This window comes from Ochotona curzoniae, unplaced genomic scaffold (assembly GCF_017591425.1).
Source record: "Ochotona curzoniae isolate NIBS_2020 unplaced genomic scaffold, NIBS_Ocur_1.0 contig_430, whole genome shotgun sequence".
Classification (NCBI taxonomy): domain Eukaryota; kingdom Metazoa; phylum Chordata; class Mammalia; order Lagomorpha; family Ochotonidae; genus Ochotona; species Ochotona curzoniae.
In genome coordinates, this window is record NW_024466219.1 from 12,303,408 (window position 1) to 12,317,183 (window position 13,776).

Consider the following 13,776-nt stretch of genomic DNA (forward strand, 5'->3'; position numbering starts at 1 on the left):
TGCTTTCCTGGGCCACATGCAGAGAGCTGGATGGTAAGTGGAGCTGCTGGGATTAGAACCCGCACCTATATGGGATCCTGGCACATTCAAGGCAAGGGCTTTAACCGCAAGGCCACGCCACGGGGCCCTGCAATATGTAAATATTAAAAATCAAAGAGAAAAAAAGATCAACCATGCAATTGGGAAAAAATTAGCAGAATAGAGGTTGGGCCCGGCATGATAGCCTAGTGGTGAAAGTCCTCACCTCGTACACATTGGGATCTCATATGGGTGCCGGTTCTAATCCCGGCAGCCCCACTTCCCTGCTTGCCTGTGGCCTGGGAAAGCAGTCGAGGACAGCCCAAAGCTTTGGACCCCTGCACCCACATGGCAGACCTTGAAGAGGCTCCTGGCTTCAGATCAGCTCAGCAGCAGTCATTGTGGCCGCTTGGTGAGTGAATCATTGGATGGAAGATCTTTCTCTCTGTGTTTCCTCCTCTCTGTATATCTGACTTTCAAATAAAAACACATATTTTTTTAAAAAAGGCAAACAAAAAAGAATAAAGGTTAAGTCTAGTGACCGATTAACACATGAGAAGACATTCAACCTTATTAATAGTTGGTGAAATATAAATTAAAATCACAGTGATGTCTGAGCTCACACCTGTCTAGTTGTTTTTTTGTTTTGTTTTGCTTTTGTTTTTTAAAAGAAGGCCTGACAACACCTATGTTAGCATGGGCATGTCAAGCTCAAGGTGTCTGAGTGCTACAGCCATCTGCATTTCACTCCTTGGCAAACTCCTGGAGAAAAACAAAAGCGCTCTTTAGATGTGTCCAAGAATTTCACAGCAACATGGTTTACAACAACAAGCCACTGAACGGGCTCAGACTGATACACGGCAGTGTCATTGTGTCACGGGATGTTACTGAGCAGTGAGATGGACAAACCCCTGCTGCTGTGCCTGCACCCACACAGAGCAGCCCCTCAAACCTGCAAGCAAGCTGCAGGGCGAAGTCCGTGGTGAGATGATGTGTGTACAGTTGGTATCACACCCCTGGGAATGGCTAAGCACCGGCGCAGCTTTCCTCCTCTGTTGGAGGAGCCTGATGCCATCTGTGGGGTACCAGACAAGGTGTTTGTGATACTTCCTTCCCTAGGCTGTAGGTACAACAGGATGTAGAGCCAGGCCCACCGGTCCAACCCAAGGAACGGGTTTTACAAATGGACAACGTCACTTCTCCTGGGGGCCACCAGGCTAATTTGGCTGGTGTGTTTTCTCTAGCAGAGATTCCAGGAGGTTTAGCTTCATTCCCCTTGCGTATACTAGGACATCTCACCACAGAAGCGAAGAAGCAAGATGTCAACTTGCTTAGCCACGATTTTCCAGACAGCTGAACAGCAAGATCTCTCGAGGGAAGCTGGAGACTGGGGCTCTCTGCCTAGCCAGCCCCAGGCCTAAGGGGGACACTGGAGTCATGGAAAGTGAAGGTGGAACTTCCCAGAGGCTGTGTACCTGTAGTAAGAAATGGGAAGGTTAAGGGAGGAGAAACAGAGAGAGAAGGAAGAGAGAAAGTAGATTACAGTGGAAAATGCCTGCACTGTTTAGGGGTGGTGCTTTCCCTCTTTCTCAGCTTCCCATAGCAGAGCTTGGCTGCTGCTATGTTGCTAATGGTTTCCCGATTTAGTTTCCAGGGCATTGGCAGCAGGGCCAAGGCCGCAGGCCGCAGCAGCTACAGGGCCCCTGCTGCTAGTGTGTCTCACTCCTCCCAGAACTCGGTCTGGGTTTTATTCTAATTGCTTCTCGGCTTCATCCAAAGAGCTCCAGATGGGGGAGGTTCCGAGCCGGGAATATTTTCCCACCACTCCCAAGACTGATTGCCAGGTTTTTCCAACTCTGCCTTTCTCCCCAGGGAACTCTCGCTGCTAGCCGCACAGGAACCAAGTCCACCAGCAGAGGTCAGCAGAGTCCCACATCTGGCAGATGGGCCTTATGGGCCATTTCTCCTGGCAGTGCCAGGCATGTTGGGGGTCTGGATCCCACCTTCACCGAGAGTCTCTGGCATCGTGCTGGGCAAGGCTGGCTCGCAACTCTCTCCTCTCCCTGGACATAGTGTGAACTAGGGAGGAAGAGGGGGCAGGAGTGGGTGTGCTTTGCTTGCATCAGCAAAGCTTGGGGCCCATCTGATCATAAACGACCGATGTTACGGGGCTGGCAGCCAGAGGGTGTGTGTCTTGCACTTGGTTCATGGAAATCTTCCCACAGACCAGGCCCTCAGCATCGGGAAGGGTTTCTGCTTCCCAAGCCTGCCTGGTTAGCTCCCCCGCCGCCAAACTCAGTTGGGGTGTGGCCTCCCTTGGTGGTACCACCACGCCAGCCTTTTTCTTGGCCGATCCATGTGGCCACTGGCTCTCCAGCCTGCCTCTACTGTCTCCCCCCCCCGCCCCCCCCAGCAGGCTTGCCTAACTGTAAGGCCCAAAGTTCCCCTGGCATTCCAGGGGGCTGGAGGCATCCTGTACCAGCTCCCTCCCTCTAGATGTCAGAAAACCCATGGAGGCCTGTGGGCCAGGGCAGCTGGATGCCAGGCTGTGCTGGAAGAGGATCCCGGCCTGGGGCAGAGCCTCCTAGGGCCCTCAGCGCCCCCCAGGCGGATGTCTGCCTGTCCACCTGTCTGTGACAAGGAGGATTCTGGCAAGGCCTCAGTCGTTGGCCTGCTTCCCAAGGAGTGGTGTTGTCACAGCAGCTGATCTGGGTGGCAGGTGGGAGCTCTGCATAGCAGCTGCTGCCCGGCACATCTGTACTCCTAGGCACAGCAGGGTCTGCTGGCATGAGGGGGCAGAGTACCCAAAGGGTTGGGGTAGGAGCACCTTGGAGTGTGCTTCCATGCAGCCCTGGGGCAGGCCCTGCCAGAAAGGCCCAGGACTAGCTTCTCCAGCTCTGCCTGGCTCCCAAGACCTGGGACCTGCAGCCAGTTCCTTGGCCATCCTTTGTGGTAGCCGGCTCAGCCCCCTTGCTTCCGTGACCCCCCTCAGTACCCCAGCTCTCTGGCCAGGGAGGTGCTTGGGGGAAAGGCTCCTTGGACTTGCAGAGTCCCAAGCCAGAGGTCAAGGGATGGGGTTGAGGGGTACGTTTTGGGGATTCTAGTCTGGGTTAGGCAATGTGCCCAGTATGTGACCTTGAACACCTCTTCAGCAGCTGCCACAGCAGGGGAGAACCCAAGGTTGGAAGCACCCAGCCCAGCGGAGGTGTATGTAGGACTGGCTCGCTGTCATCACACCAACGCTTGGGCTCCCTCTCTCCATTAGGCCACACTGCCCAAGTGGAAGTCATGACCTCCAAGGGCTATCACTTATACTCAGCCTCTTGTCAGGCACCTATGGAGTCCCCCTACCCAGATTCCCCACACTTCCCAGACAGCTCCTGCAGCCCAGAGTCCCCAATCATGCCGTCCCTCGATTCCCCTGCCCCGCCTTCTCCCCTCCGCAGACACCTCTCTGCGTAATGTTTTGAGAAAAAGAATGAACATAAGACAACGTGAGCAGACTAGATTAGGAGCATCTCATCATTTTATTTGCAATGACATAAGTCACTCATGAAGACGTTCTCTTGGTAGAAAACAAACTCAAAGCAGCAAGACCAAATGACTCCCTGGATGAGGTCAGCCCCCAGAAGTAGTTGCTGCTGTTAGCTCAGAGTAGTTTTCCAGACCTAGGGGAAAAAAAAAAAAACAGATTATGCACAAATCTACATCACATAGAAATGCACATCTTCTGGCGTAAATAGGATCCTAGTGTGCAAATTGCTTTGCACATCTAGTTCCTCTTCTCAGTGTGAAGACTCTGACCATGTTGTGCACAAACTATTCCTTATGGGGAAATCACCAACCCACATCCAGGTCTGCTCCATGTTCCATGAGACAGGGCCCAGAGCATCATGAAGGGGGCAGCCCTGGGGCAATTGTCATAAGGGGTAGGATGCCACGTGGCCCCTCAGGACACCTGCAGCCCATGTGCAAGTGCCTGGCCTTGCCTCTGCTTCTAGCTCCAGCTTCCTGCTAAGGCACACCCTGGGAAGCAAGGTGATAGCTCAAGTATGCATGTTCCTGCCACTCACATGAGAGACCAAAGTGGAGGCTCTGGCTCCTGGCCTGACTCTGGCTGTTGGAGGCATTGGGGGAGTGAACCTGTGTACACTCTTTCTGCCTGCATTTCAATAAACCAAATGACAATTCATCATGAAGAATTTCAAGATGGCAGTAGCAAAGCATTAAAAGACGATGGGTCTCTCCAGGCAGAGTCCTGTGCCCATGGGCTCCACTGAGACTTGCTGGTTGGGGGACTGGATGTGCTGTGGGTTCTCTGAGTCAACACATGTCCTGTGACCACAGGGTTGCCTGTGTCAGCCTCCACATGGGCTCTGGTCCCCTGACTCTTCACCAGACTTGCCCCAACTACAGTCTCTGCTCCAAGGCCAGAGTGCCGGGCTTCTTGGCACAAGCAAACCCCACAGCCAGGAAGGTTCTGGAGGCATCCACAAAGACGGGCACTGGGGATGGACAATGACAACCATGGACCCTGGGAAAGAAGTCCCTCAAGAGAAAAGAGAGCACCGAGTTAACAACCGAGAGACTTGGGTCTCAGCTCTCACCCTGTCGCTAAATCTACCATGCCCTCTATGACCATGTACTTGACATTCTGTCACAGCAGTGGCTTTATTTGTCAAAGAAATGGGTGGGATTAGACCGTCTTTATGGCCACTCTTATTTCCAAAAGTCTGTTTAAAAGGCCCAAAGAAACTGTCATGATAATAAGCAGCATTTCTCAGGCACTGGTCACTTTTGCCCTTCACGTCCTTGTTTCATGGTCATGTACCTGTAGGAGGAGGCACTGTTACTCCCATTTGACAGATGAGAAAACTTGAGACTCAAAATATATATGGAACAAGGAAAATGTTCAGGGTAGTAGACAAGCTCTAAAACTTGATGGTGTGGTAACAGTCCACAATTCCAGATTTGCAACAAAATCATAGGGTTGGACCCTTACAGTGGATGAGTTTTAGTCTGTGAATTATAGCTCGATGAAGCTACTGGAAAGAAATAACTGGGGGAGCAGAGAAATGGCGCAGTTGGTTAGGCCAATATGTGAGGTTGGCATCTCATGTGGGCATTGGTTCCAGTCCTGGCTGCTCCACTTTCCATCCAGATTTTGGTCAATGTGCTTGGGAAAGCAGCAGAAGATAGTCCCAGTGTTTGGGCCTTGCATCTAAATGAGAGACACAGGTGGAGCTCCTGGCTCCTGACTTTGACCTGGCCTATTTCCCAGCCATTGCGGCCATTTGTGAAGTGAATCAGTGGCTGGGAGTTCTCTCTCTTTCTCTCCCTGTGTGTAACTCTTCCTGTCAAATAAACAAATCAGACTTCAAAAAGAAAAGAAAAGAATGTGGTTGACATTTGTCATGGATGGAGCCTTCACCCCACACCGATGGGGATCCCCTTCCTATACTCACAGACCCAGAACTGGGAAGCATGATTTCAGGAGCCAGATGACCTGAGTTTGAATCCTGACTCCGGTACTTAGACCTGCTTCCAGCTCTTAGACCCCAGACAAGACAACTGACCTCCACTTCTCCAGCTATAAAGTGGTGCCGAAGGCTAAACTGTCCCTTCAGATGCCCTTGTCCCTCACCAGAGTGACCTGTCTGGCTATTGTGCTTTTGAGTCCTGGCTATTGTGCCACGACCCTGGGAAGCCACAAATAACTGGGTTCCTACCATCTATGTGGGAGTCCTGGGTTGAGTTCCCAACTTGCAGATTCAGCCTGACCCAGTCCCAGCCACTGTGGACATCTGGAACCAGATGATGGAAGCTCTCTTTCTGTGTGTCTGACTCACCACCTCCAAAGAAAGAGACACAAGTATACCTTAAAACAGAGATAAAGGGGATGTCTGTGGCCAGGGCCGGGTAGCCATGAGGGTTAAATGGGCCACTGCAGGCTAAGTGCCCTGAAGAGTGGTTGGCCTCAGCAAGGCTGGGTGAGCAGCGGGACTATTATTATCTGCTCCTGGACTGGGACTGCGGCAGCGGCCAGAGCAGCGTTTCTTAAAGGGGCTCGCTCCTGCCTGCCAACCCCACCCCTACTTTCCTGGCTCCTGAAAGCAACACCTCTTCTCCAAAGGCCATCTTTGGAAAAACACTGTGACGGCTTTTGACGCAGCCCACTTCCCGGTACCAGAGCGGGCGGGAGAAGTGGCATCTTCCCGATAAGGCAGTCTCTCCTTCTCTTTTTTTCTTTCTCTCTCTCTCCTCTCTCGTAAAGTGCTCATTAGCGTTGGCAGCTCCTCCAACTTCTCCCAGGTCCTTGTGAGCAATCAACACCCTCCTTGAAGACGCGGCCGGGGTGGGGTGGGGGTGGGCAGGCCAGTTCGCCCGCCCAGTGGCCACAGATGGAGGCTGCTGCCTTGCCCAAGCCCACCCATCTCAGCCCCATGGGGAGTCCCTTCCGGATGAGCAAGGACAAGGGATGAGCAAATGGGCATATTTCCGTCATTTGTGAGTGGGGCTTCAGCAGTGAGCTGGTACCCAGGGTAACGAAGCTGAGGCTTTCCATGTGAAGGTGGCACCTCTCAGCCAGCTCCAGCATCTTCCTCTCTCCCACTGAACGCGCAGCCCAGCCCTGCTGGGCTTGCTGTTGCCTGCTGTCAACACCCCGTTTTACAGATGTGTGCTCCATGGGCTCCGAGCCTCTGTTGCCAGCCTGGTGTTTTTCCATTGCATTTTGCAGGAGGAAGTTGGAAGCTGGGACTCCACCTCAGCCGCATGAAGGATGTCCATTAAGTGCTCTGGGGAGGGGGGTGTGAAGCCAGGTACTTTCTTCAGTTCTCCAAGGGCCTTCCATGCAGTTTCCCCCAAACACATACCCCCACAAGGTCATAAGGGGTGTGAATGATTCTGCTTAAATTCCCATGGTCCCATGTCAGAAGACTTCAGCCTTGAACCACAGATGGGGTTTCAAGGGGGTGGCCAGGACCCCAAGGAGCTCAGGCTGGGGCTGTGATGGTGACAACAGGTTTTGGGGTACACTGTGACATTGGTCACATGGACATTGATCCTCTTGTTAACAACGTCTAGGCTCCAAGTTGGGGAGGGGGCAGCAGGTGGCCCTGCTGGGTATAAGGGAGCCTCCATGTGGTCAGCAGGGCTGGAGGTCACTTTCTTGGGGGTGCTGCCGGGAGCTGGTGACTACAGAGCTCTGGCCCCACTGATGCTGTCACCCACTTCACTCCTGGCACCCTCCCAGCTCTGCTCTTGTCTCTGCCTCTTAGTGACTTTCATATTTAAGGAAACTTCATTTGCTTAATTCACAGCAACTGAGTCATCAATGCATTCAGATGAGAACCACTTGTAAAGCAGGCAGTTGGCTGGGATCACTGGTGGGTTAGACTGGGGGCGGGGGAACCCTGATTCTTACCCCAACAGTACTCGGCTCAAGGTGACTTGTGGCTTCTCCACACTGGCCACCTGCTTTTGCTGTGGCCTTCACCTCCTCTGCCATTAGCACCTCCCTTCTGCAGGTCATGCCCATGCACTAAACTTGTCTACAAGGACCAGTTTCTTGTGCAGCATCAGGATGAGCAGGTCAGGGAGGACTCACGTATGACCAGCCACTCAGAAATGTGAGTGGGATATTGAGATTCAGCCCATTCAAAATTAGGGTTCAGGCCTTCGTTTCCATTTTGCGTCCCACCCAAGGATCCTCTGCGTGCCGCTATTACCAGCCTCATGATGGGCCAGGGACAGTCCAGCTTCTGATGCAGCACCTCCCTGAGCCTGTTGTGCATAGTCCTTGGTCCCTGGATCAGGAGAGGCAAGGTTCTCAGCCAGCCGCATCCTGTGATTGGCCAAGAAACAACAGTACTTCTGGAATGAATCAGGCTGAGGGGCTGGGATAGCGCAGGGGATGGTGTTGTGGCACAGCTGGTTAAACGGCAGCTTGTGATGCCCATATCCCATAGCAGAGTCCCAACTGCTCTGCTTTGAATCCAGTTCCTTGCTACTGTTCCTGAGCCAGCAGCAAAGGATGACTAAAGAGCTTGGTTTTCTGCCATCCACTGAGAGACCATATGCCTAGCCCAGACCGAGCTCATGCTGCAGCCATTTGGGAAGGGAACCAGTAGATGGAATCTCTCTGTCACTCCACCTTTCAAATAAAGAAACACATCTTTTAAAACAGGAAGGAATTCCAGTAAGCACCTTCAGTTGGGTGCAGCATCACAGGAAGCCATGACAACCGCTGGCGTTGACTGAGAATTCACCACATGCCAGGTCTGTTTCAAGTTTGTCACCTGCACTGCCTCCCTTAACCCTTCCAACCATTTCATTAGACAGAGTTGTTATTCCAGTTTACAGATGTAAAAACGGAGGCCACCCAAGGTCCTGAAATTCCTTCAAGTTCCCATGGCTACAAAGGAGTAGCCCCAGTAGTCAACCTCAAGGGCCTACCCTCAGCCTTGAGACCCAGGACAAGTGGCTGGGCAGCACCCCACCCCAACCCCCTTGCAAGGACCCCTTTTTCTTGACCACAGTTTTCACTGTCACTGCCCTTCAACTGTCTAGCATCCCCACACTGGGAAGGGGTGCTGTCTAGCATCTAGGTCCACGCTTGCGGGGGGCACCCCTCCCTGGAGCCCCTGCCCTCAATCGGGCTGACTCTATTGGTGGGAAGCTGGCCCCCAACCCGTGCCCTGCACACCCTCCTTCCCTTCTCCCCCAACGGGGGCGATTGTTTTTTGTACCTAACCATCCCCCACCTCCAACCCTCAGGCCCTGGAAAGTGTGGGGTTGCGACCTGCCAGCTACAGGAGCACGGGGCCATCTAATCGCCTCTCGCCCCAGCCCGCAGTAAGTGGCAGTCCCCAGGTCTGAGGCAGGTGTGGGGTACGCAAGACAGCAGAGTGTCCCACTTCCTGTCCCTTCCTGCTCCTCCTCCACCTCCCAAGGCCTTGGGAAGTGATGGGGTAGGGACACGGGGTGCACTTGCTTATTTCACTGAGCAACTGCTAAGCTCCGGGCATTTCCAGGGCGTCCCGACCCAGAGAGAGACACAGAGATTGGGCAAGGAGTCGGCCCGTCCCCGGGTTCTCGGTCCGACCCACGCGGAGGGGGTGTACGAGGAGACGTGCGCGGGGACCTGAGGAGGAGACCAGCCTGGAGGCGGCGCTGGCAGGTCCCGGGCAGAGGAAGGGCGCAGTTGTGCGGAGGCTTCCTGTGGCCGCCGGCCTGGGAGGCGCGGAGCGCTCGAGGGGCAGGAAAGGGTTACGGGAATAGCTTTACGGTGACAAAGTCTGGAAGGGCCCCCGCGCCTCCGCCCCTCTGCTGGCCAGGCGGGCACAGCGCGGGGGAGGGAGCGGGGCCGAGCGCAGCCGCTCCGCCCCTCGCAGCCGCCGCAGCCGGCGTGTGCCTGGGGCAGCGGGTCACTAGGCTCCGCCCCGGCCGCCGGCCCTGGGGCCGGCACTTTGTTCGGGATGCCGCCTCCCTCTGCTCAGCGTGGGCCCGCGGCCGGCGGCGGCCCGAGCGCGCGGCGGGAGCTCGGAGTGCGCGGCTGTCGCTGAGACTCGCTCGAGGGTTCGAGCGCCGGCCCCGCAGCCCGACGAAACTTTGCGCTCTCGGGCGGAGGGCGCCCGGCGCGGCGCAGCGCCACGCCACTCCGGAGATGCGCCAGGGCGCGCAGCGGCGGCCGAGGGGGCGGCGGTGCGGACTTGCAGCCGGGAAGGGCCGGCGCGCCGGTGAGTGACCGCACGGGCGAGCGCGAAGCCGAGCGGAGAGTCTCCGGGGTCGGGGCCGGGATCGAGCTCCGGTTCGGGCGGACTCCCTCCTGGGAGGCCGGCGGCTGGCGGGGAATGTGTGTGCCCCGGCGTCGCCACCGACAGCGCGTCGGATGCCGGAGCCCACTCTGAGGGCTGCCTAAAGCTGGCTCTGAACCTCAGCTTTTCTTACCGCCAATGTCTGCACTTGAATTTGGAATGTCTACGGAAGGTTTCTTGACTTTGAGGTACTAGGTGCTGCGTTGTACTCTCGCCAGGCGCACTCTTAGTCGCATCGCTCCCTTTAAGGACAACTCTAACCCATCCCAGCCGGAGCGGCTGTAACGGCTAGGGTAAATGACCTTGCTTGGCTACTCCAGAAACCGTTCCCGGGGCGTTTGTGTGTCGGGAGAAGACGGGAGATCGGGCCCAGGATGTTCCGAGAGCACCCCATTGCCGGGCTCCCCGAGGTTGTGCTCCGTGGCAACCATCGGTGCGTCAGGGAGCGCACCCAGGGTTCCGGGTGTGCGAGGAGCTCACCTGCTCTGGCATCGGACCCTTGGGGGTCCCTTGCTGTCTTTACCTTCCTTCTAGCTTGAAGGATCACCAAGTGGGCCGAGAGGGAGACAGAAACTGAGGAAGGCGTGAGCAGTGGAGTGGGGGCCATGTGCGGGGCGTGGGGTGTGTGTGTGACATCCATCCTGCAGAGAGGGCCCCTTGTCTGCCGCCGCGCAGCACAGGAAAATCAGCTGGTGAGTCAATGGGACTTTGTTAGGACAGTCACAGGGCGCAGCTGGCGCCGGCTTAAGGGAGGCGCTGGGTCCCCCCTTGATAGCATGCTGTTTATCTGGCTTCCTGTCTCATGGTTGGGACTCTATTGGTTCGTTCATATTCAAAGCCAGACGAAGCCTGCGGCCATGGCTGCAGTTTTCTCTACAAAAGCACCGAGGCTTCCTGGGTTTTCATCTCGTGGGCTCCTCTTGGCACTCCATGGGCTCCCCTGGGAGTTGCTTACAGTTGGGCATTGCACTTTGACAAGAGGAACATTTCCCCAGGTAGGCTGGGTCGTGGTGCTGAGCTTGCTGATGAACGTTTAAAATCCTGCTTTGAATTTTGGTTGGCTTGGTTAGGTTTGACCTGGGAAGGGAGGCAGCGGGGAAGGGGGATAAGGTTACTGTCACTGTGGGTTTTCTCCTCTAGTTTGAGTTTTGTAGTGGTCTAAGCTGGCACCCTTGCCGTGCAGGGTGCGTTCTTGCTTCTTCTGACAACACCTACCTCTCTGCCCTGATTTTCATCCCTGTGAAATGGAGCCACAGGGAAGGATCATTTTTCAGATCCAGACTGTGACCTCTAGGGTCGGTTTATTGATGTTCCTGGATAGGAGTGGGCAGCTTCTGGTCCCTGGCTTTGCCAGGGGGTTATGGGCTGTTTAGGGTTTAGAAGCTTGGATGTTTATCTCCCTATACATGAATGCCAGCCATGTACCCTTCCTGCCTGCGGCACCCAGCATGCAATAGGAACTGTACAAATATTTGCCAAATTAATGAAATTGGAAAAACCTTTTCCTTTAAAGATTTGGGTATTTGAAAGAGACAGGGGGGAGATCTCTCATCCACTGGTTCATTCCTCCAAATAGCCACCACTGATCCAAGGCCAGGAGCCAGGAGTTTCTTCCGGATCTCCCTCATGGGTGCAGGGTCCATCTTCCACTGTTTTCCCAGGCACATTTAGAGGGGAGCTGGATCACAAGTGGAGCAGCTGAGACTTGAACCCATGTGGGATGCCAGTGTTGGAGGTGGCAGCTTTGCCTGGTACACCATAGCGCCGACCCCAGAAAAAACTTCTCTAAGTCCCACCCAAAGGCCTCCCATGTATCCAGATGCTCCTTGTGTTAACAATTTCAGGTTGACATAGTCTGTGTCTTTTACCTGTCCCACAGCCTGGCCCCTGGTGCAGCTGACCCAAGCAGGCTTTAGTGTGGGGGCCCTTTTCTGGATCGGGCCTCCAGGGAGAGCCCTGGTTGCTGAGAATTGGAAGCAGCAATGTGGTTCTTCCTAATGGGTTCTCTCCCTGAGCCCGTAGAAGCTGCTGCTGCTCTAAACCCAGTGCTGGTGGGTAGAAAGGAAAGAGAAGCAGCCCTTCTCTGTCTTTTGAAATGTGTCTCTCTTTTGGTCTTCCCATTTTTGATCAATGCCACTTCCCCCTTCTTATAAAGTTCTTTTGAATTCATAAAGGGCTTGGTTGTAAAAGTCAAAAGGACCTCGGGGCCTCTCCTGGCCCCAGTCTCTGCAGATTCCCTGTTCTCTGCAGCCCAGAATGAAGCTGATGGGCTGGGAGCAGGCTGCTTCCCAGTCCCTGTACCCCCCAGTCCCCTTCTCCCTGGTGACTCTGTCACACTGTGTTGCTGTTTGCCAGAAAGAGGAACAGAAACCCAGCCAAAGGTGGTGTGCCTTCTCTGCCATGGAACCAGCTTCCCCTTTGCGAGACTCTTGGGACCACAGTGAGCTGAGAAATGTGGCAATCCTTGGCACACACTTCATCTTGCTGGCCCCTAGTCCCGTACACATGCAGAATAATTGAAACGACTTTTTGGTTCCCTCTTCAAGTTTAAACAGCAAAAATCCCCACCAACTTTTCAAGTGAAAAGAAAACCACGGCCCACAGTAAACAGTTTCCTGGGCCTAATCTGTTTGCTGGGCCTCCCGGTCCACTTCCTCCTCCTCCTCCTTGGAGCCTGACTCAGGCCTGATTTCCTCCAGAGGGGCCCTGGGATTTTGTTTACTGGTTTCCTGTGACTCTGGGCATGTGAAGGGAGGCAGGGCCCTGGACCCAGGGCCGCTGCTAGCCGTCAGGCTATTCGGTGGATGTGGTTCAGTGGCTGATGCAAGTCCTGCATGAGCCGCATTGCCATCCTGGTCCAGGTTATTTGCTCTGCTTAATTTTAATATGGGATGCACTCATATGCATGAAAAATTAAAGGCACTGATGCATACACTGCCACCGAGGACCGTGAATAACGAGATGTTTCCACTTCAGAGGACCCCAGACCATCCTGATGGCCGCCCCTCGGTTGCTCTCAGGGTCTTGGTACTGGGGGCTGGCCTTCAATTTCCTTTCCAGATTGTTCCCTGCCAGTGTAGGGAAGCACCACTGATTTTTCTGTGTTGATTCTGTACCCTGTAACTTTGCTGAATTTGTTTGTAAACTCTGTTAGCTTTATTTTGTGTGGATTGTTAGGCATTTTCTTTCTCTCTCTCTCTCTCTTTTTTTTTCTTAACATTTATTTCTGTTCATTTGAAAGGAAGATTTATAGAGACAGGGAGAGAAAGGTCTATCTGCTGGCTCACTGCCCAAATGGCTGCAACAGCCAGAGCTGAGCTGACCTAAAGCCAGGAGCCTCCTCTGGTTCTCACATGGGCACAGGGGCCCAAGACTTGGACCATCCTGTGTTGTTCTCTCAGGCCACAAGCAGGGAGCTGGGCTGAAATGGAGCAGCTGGGACATGGAATCAGCACCCATACGGGATGCCGATTTTTGCAGGTGGAAGAGTAGCCTGTTGAGATACTGTGCTGGCTCTAGGCATTTTCTGTTGCTGGGACCATGGCAGCTGTGGAGTTGAGATGTTTTTCCCCCTTTCCTAATTTGGATGCTGTTATATATATCTATATCTATATAATTTTTTTTTTAATTGAAAGGAAGAATTGCAGAGAAAGAGGGAGGGAGAGATCTTCCATCTGCTAGTTCATTCGTCAAATGGTCCCAAATGCTGAGGCTGGGCCAGGTGAAAGCCAGGAGCTTCCTCCAGATCTTCTGTGTGAATGGAAGAGCCCCAAACACGCGGGCCGTCTTTGGCTGCTTTCCCAGGTGCATTAGCAGGGAGCTGGATTGGAAGTGGAATTGCTGGGGCTTGAACCGGCGCTCCAGTTATGGGACGCTAGCATGGTAAGTAGTGGCTTTCTGTGCTGTGCCACACTCCGCCCTGGCTGCCTTCCGTTTCTTT

The 13,776-nt window shown here is 54.2% G+C and overlaps 1 protein-coding gene across 1 annotated transcript in view; it reads left to right on the forward strand.

Annotated features, from left to right (window-relative positions):
• The first annotated feature begins 9,522 nt into the window (after positions 1-9,522).
• NAV1 (neuron navigator 1) overlaps positions 9,523-13,776 on the forward strand; it is a 213,658-nt gene continuing 209,404 nt past the window's right edge. The window contains exon 1 of the mRNA XM_040985431.1: positions 9,523-9,758. The gene's annotated coding sequence lies outside the window, so the exon portion shown is untranslated. The remainder of the gene's footprint in view (positions 9,759-13,776) is intronic.